Source organism: Carassius auratus, unplaced genomic scaffold, assembly GCF_003368295.1.
Source record: "Carassius auratus strain Wakin unplaced genomic scaffold, ASM336829v1 scaf_tig00000062, whole genome shotgun sequence".
In the NCBI taxonomy this organism is placed as follows: Eukaryota; Metazoa; Chordata; class Actinopteri; order Cypriniformes; family Cyprinidae; genus Carassius; species Carassius auratus.
This window is the reverse complement of record NW_020523274.1, coordinates 38,768-44,767: the sequence shown is the minus strand read 5'-3', so window position 1 is coordinate 44,767 and position 6,000 is coordinate 38,768.

The following is a 6,000-nucleotide window of genomic DNA, read 5'->3' as shown; positions in this document are numbered from 1 at the left end:
CACCGGCCACCAGTTTAATGTATGCATGATTAGTATGCAGCTCTTTGCATTCTTTAATAGAACTATTGTCTCTGATTCCAGGATGTGCCATCTGCCTGGCTGCAGAGACTGGCCTTCCTCTTTGTGTTTTGCACAATGGGCTATTCTGCACTGGACATCCACACATAACTCAAATAAATCATGCCCTAGCCAACAGGCCACCGGAGGATCACTGCAATATTTTCCATAAAAGAAAAGAGAAGACGGCACGCTGCGTTGGGGAGAGATTAGAAAAATTAGAAATTTTCCATTACAGAAATATAATGACAAACACAGTTGGAGAACAGAAATGGGAAGGTAAAGAGAGGTGAAGGAAAGTGAAAGGAAATGAATAATTACACTTTAAATATTGCTCCCACTAACCTCCTACGTTCATCATAATGTCTAAATATTTAGTAAATAAAGTGCAAAACAGCGTCCGACCTCCAGACCCGAGAAAGGCCATTCTCCGATGTGACTTTAATGTAATTACTCTGTGACGGATATATTTAAATCTGTATGTAAACACTGGAGCAGCAAGGTCTACGTAGGATAGAAATGTCTGCATCGATTACCCGCTATGAATGTGAAATGTTTAATCTCGTTAAAAATCTCATGCCTAAATTAGACTCCCTCAGCAGCTTTTTAAATTGGGCTATCCATCATATATAATGACGAAGTGACAGAGTGTGTATGCAGGGGGTTTTAATGTAAAATTGTTTTAAAATATTCTCATATTAGTTCTGCTGTGGCAAATGGTACAGGCTAGCTGGTGATGTGGTAAACAATAAGACAGAAACCAGAAGCTAGCATAAGCCCTTATCTGAAGCTTTTGTATGAACCGAGTCACAAAGCATTGCTGAGGGACAAACGGTGCTTCAAGGATTTATTCTCTTTTAAGAAACCAAAAGAAAGGGGGTAAAAATAGAAAGAGGGAAATACATGTGGTGCTGGCCACCACCTGGTGAGATGTCATGTACGATTAAGTGTGTGTTTGTCTGGCACGCTTCATGCCGTTATCAAGTGCGTACAGCTCAGCGCAGCCACTACACTGCATACTTTTCTTATGCTAATGACTTCGCTTGAATAGACCCCTCCTCACTGTTGCTCTACATCTTTCCATTCTGCCCACCTTTTCCTGTAGCATGCCCACCTGTGCCACTTTCTAAACACTACACTAACAACAGCGCTACCCGTCTTAAACCACTCACCCTACACAGGGTGTAGGTTCTCAAAAGCATATAAGCAACCTTTATACGCCAGACTGCCCAAGGTCAAAGGGTCAAAGATTTAGCATAATTTATCATATCAGTGCGAGATATTCACGGCAGCCACGCGTAGCTCGTTCATGCTCCTGCTGCCTCTGATTAGCATCTCATTTCACAGGCTTGATTCTTAAAAAGCCACCCCCCAGCGACCGTGCCAAACTGACAGCGCAAACCACAACGGGGTGGGGGCAAGGTATCTTAGTCAGCAAATGTTTGGATGTGGCATTCTGAGTTTTACAATATTACAAAGAGCATGCTTGCATTACATCTTAGCATTTGTCAAATAGTTTTATGACTTATGATTTTGTTTACAGTTAGGTAATACTGCAGTACAACATTCTAATATATATATATATGCATTATACAATAATTTATATTTTGAGTAGTGATTATCTGAAAAAAGCAACCAATTTGTAAATGTTAACCTGCACTACTGATTAAACATTTAAGGGTTGTAAAGATTTTTAAAGTTTCTTTTTTTAAGAGTCTCTTATGCTTAGCATTTAATTTGTCAAAAATAAAACAGCAGTATTGTGAAATAATTATTAAAATGTAAAATATATATTTTTTTATTTAATATATTTTATAATGTAATTTATTCACATGATCATAAAGCTTCCTGAGCCGTTACTCCAGTCTTCGGTGTCACGTGATCCTTCAGAAATCATTCTGATATGTTGATTTGGTGCTTAAGAAACATTTCCTGTTATTATTATCAATGTTAAAAACAGGATTCTTTGATAAATCGCAATAATGTATATGTCTGTACTTTCACTCTTTTTTTATTATTAATTTTATTAATTGCCTTTCTAAAAAAAAAAATCTTTCTTTTGAGGTTCTTTCAAAAGAAGAAGAATAATATAATCTCCAAACAGCATTTTAGTGACTTTTATCCTTTATCACCTACATGCCATACCCAAGGTTAAATGTGCAACATTAAAGTCATTCATTATTTACTCAATTTAATGTCATATAGAACCCATATAAAAAGGGGTAAAAATATATCTCTACAATATATATATAAAAAACAATACAAATATAAAATATATGTTTTTGTGTTTTGAGTCATTCACATATTTGACAGTATTTACATAATGCTGAGGGTTTGACAGAATGTCACCAAAGCACATTTTTTTGGATAAAACTGTTAGAGCAACATCTCCCTTATGAGCCTTCCCTGGTTTCACAGCTATTTATTGTTACTTTGCAACCTGACTTTGTGAGCGAATGATTCCGTAAGAGAAAAACCCACTCAGATGAATTTCTCTGCCACACCGAGTAAAGAACTGCATATGGAACAGTGGGATGGTGGCTGTGTGAACATTAGTAACCGAATCTATTTGAGTTTATCGGAGAATCAAGAGTGCCGCAGACCTGTGATAGATGAGCAAATCTAGTCGGCCATTAAAAAGTCATTTCAGAGACAGATAGCTAGCAGGTTCCCCCCTAAATGTCTACTGCGGGAAGCATACTTTAATGGCGCGCGAGAGAAAACAGAAACAATATAGCCTATTTCCAGAAATAGAAAGATAACAGGTGACGTCCTGCGGTTTTGCATCTAATGGGGTTCTTAAATGAAATACAGATAGAAGATGGCAGAATTTGCTGCTCCAATCTCTCCATGCTAAGGGAGCGAATGGCTTAAGGAACACCATGGTTTTAATGAGTTTGAAGCGAGCACTAGCCGGTACTTTCTCAGATTCTGGGAGATCATTATAGCTGGCCCGACCTGCTTCACTGGAGAGGGACAACATGACACACAGTCCGTGAATCTCTTAATGACTCAACTGAAAAAATAATGATAATGCCGCTACAGGCTAATCTTCTGTGAAAAACATTCATGAAATCTGAAGCAAACAATATCTATTTAATAAGAATCATTAAGATGAAAATTCATTATCGTCTTTGCTCTTAGAGAGGCTTGGTGATATTTTAAAATGACGACAACATTCTAACACATTAGCAACAACCAGAGAAAGGTGCAGTGAATGTGGTGCTCTGTCTCTTTAAGAGGAAATCACAGCTCCGGGCTCATGAATAAAGATGAGCTGGCCTTTCTCCGCATACATCATAGATCATGTATCAGCAGAGCCCATCTATCAGAACACAAGAGGAGCTGAAATGCTCATAACGGCCCTGCGCTGCCCAGTATTAAAACCAGTGAGATGGGGGAAGGGTCTCTCTGAAGGTACCACAATCCACTTTGTTTCGAACCAAGGGTGGGCTCTAATGCAATTTTTACAAATGATCTCCATGTTAATATGTGGACATGCAAAACCAATGATGCTATTGCATCTTCAATCTATTAGGTCTTGGCAATTACAGAAATGATTATCCATTAAGCAGGCAAACACATGGTCTGATGCACTATGCCGTTTAAAAACACACTATGCAAGTAGTTTTGCATAGCATTCTCTCAAAGTGCCTTGAAGAAAAGAGAAAAATGAGAAAACCTAAAGGGGTCATATGGCATTGCAAAAAAAAAATAAATAAATAAAAAAAAAAAAAAATTATTTTGTGCATTTGGTGGAAAGCAATGTGTTAATACAGCTTAAGTTAAGCTTAAGTTTAAAAAACATATTATTTTCCACATAATGAACATTATTGTTTCTCCTCTATGCCCGACCTTCCTGAAACCTTTCTGAACCAAACATTATTACTGATTATAATGACTTATACTGACTTTTAACATGCATTGCGTATTGCGCTGCATAAACATAGAACCTTGTCTGCATTTGTGATCTGAGAAACGACAAACAACAAGCTCTACACTACACTGCTCAAAACTTGCATCCGGATAATCAGTGGCAAATTCTTTAAATATGTAAGTGTACTTACAGGCTGTGAGTCAGAAAAGCCTGACTTTGTCCTTGCAAAGTTGGAATTGTCCCACTTTTTAGAAACAGCCTTTGTAGTCAGAAGCAAGTTACTCCTTCTTTCTTTGCATAAACATTTGGGCGGCCTTATGCAAATCTTCCCATATTGACATAGATGTGTTTTAGAATGAAATGTTTTAGGTGGGCGTGGTTGACTTAACTTTTATAAAGAATATCTCTTTGGATTTGAGACTTTACAGATCTTCTTTACACACCAAGAGCTTGTAACACTCCAAAGAGAAAGGAAAAACTGAAATCGCATCATATGACCCCTTTAAAGTAATCTTCCGAGGAACAAGCTCACGCACCAAACGCCTGACGCATCACATTAAGCTTTGACGCCAGCTATGCACGAGGTAGGATCTCCATATCCCATTCTGCTTTTTCATTCTAAAATCTGCTGCTCGAGAAAGATTCAATCTCTCTGATGCCATAAAAAAACACGGTCGGCTACAGCTTCTATTCACACAGGGCCGTTAATATTAATAATATCATCCTCACTCAGAGGAAACTCATCTGGCTAAATGTCACAAGTTTAATTAATGACTGGTCCGGGCTGACCTCGGCTGAGGAGGAGGGAGTCTTTCAGCCCCTAATGCCATGCAGGCAAACTGGAATAATTTAGCATGTTAAACGCAAAGTCAATTAACCTTCGTCGGTAGCCAATGACGTGCAGCCCCCACTGAATCCGGCGTCATTCTATAGAATCATCTGCACCGCGCCACCCTGATGAAGGGATACACAGATGCATGAGTCATTAGTGGGAAATGGTTTCTGTTTTCCGCAAAGCCGCAGACTAATTGTACAATAAAAAACAATTAGTGCGTATTGATTCGTTTATGCCGTGATTTACCTTAGCTCAGACAGGATTATGATGCGCAGGACGGGTAAGTGCTATATGAACACGGCTGTGAAGCTCCTTGGGCGGGAGGTATGGAATGCCTCTGGAAAACATGTCACTCGAGTTCCCTTTTCCCGCTTTAGGTATGCAGCAAAGCCTAATTAAAATAAATGTCGAAGCCCTGAAATAGTGGCCATAATAACTGTCTAAAATGAACCTGTCTCGAAACGCAATCAAAAGCTCTCGCGGTTCTTTAGATAATACGGTTTAGTGCTGCCCATCACCTCCTGTATCTCTCTTAATGAGATGTGCAGAAATCATTCAGTGACGTGATGTAATTTAGTCCTCATCAGTACGATACACAATCACACAAGCGCTCGGCTCCTGAGAACCACATAATGCGGCAAACTAGAACTAGCCTAGTTATAATCAACAAATAGTCGGTAAAAAGTATCGTTGAGTGTATTGCGAACGTTCTATATTTAGAAAATGTAACTTTAAAAAGTTCAATGCTAGTTGATTTTAATAACATAACATACTAAAATATAAAACATAATAGGGTATATCAAACACAATATTATTGTATGGCTTATAAGAAAATGTATAACGTTAATTGTTGTTTTACTTACCTATCCTGAATGCAGCCTAATACTTGATCATGATTGGTCAGTGGCGACTGGTGAGCCAAATTTCTAATGGAAACACTATAATCGACAATTCAGTCAGAACATCTCTGTAAGCAAGCTAATAGAACAATTGAAATTAATATTTTATGTGAATTTATTTGTATGTAATTGATAAGTGGGATATCAGTCATCTGGTAATTATAGAAAATAAACTGCTTCTTGAAAATAAACCACCCTGTTGGTGTTTATTGTGATACTGATCGGTTGACCCTACATTAACACTCCTCAAAAACAGTTGATTAACATTACATACAGAGAACATTATATATATATACATATTATATATATATATATATATATATATATATATA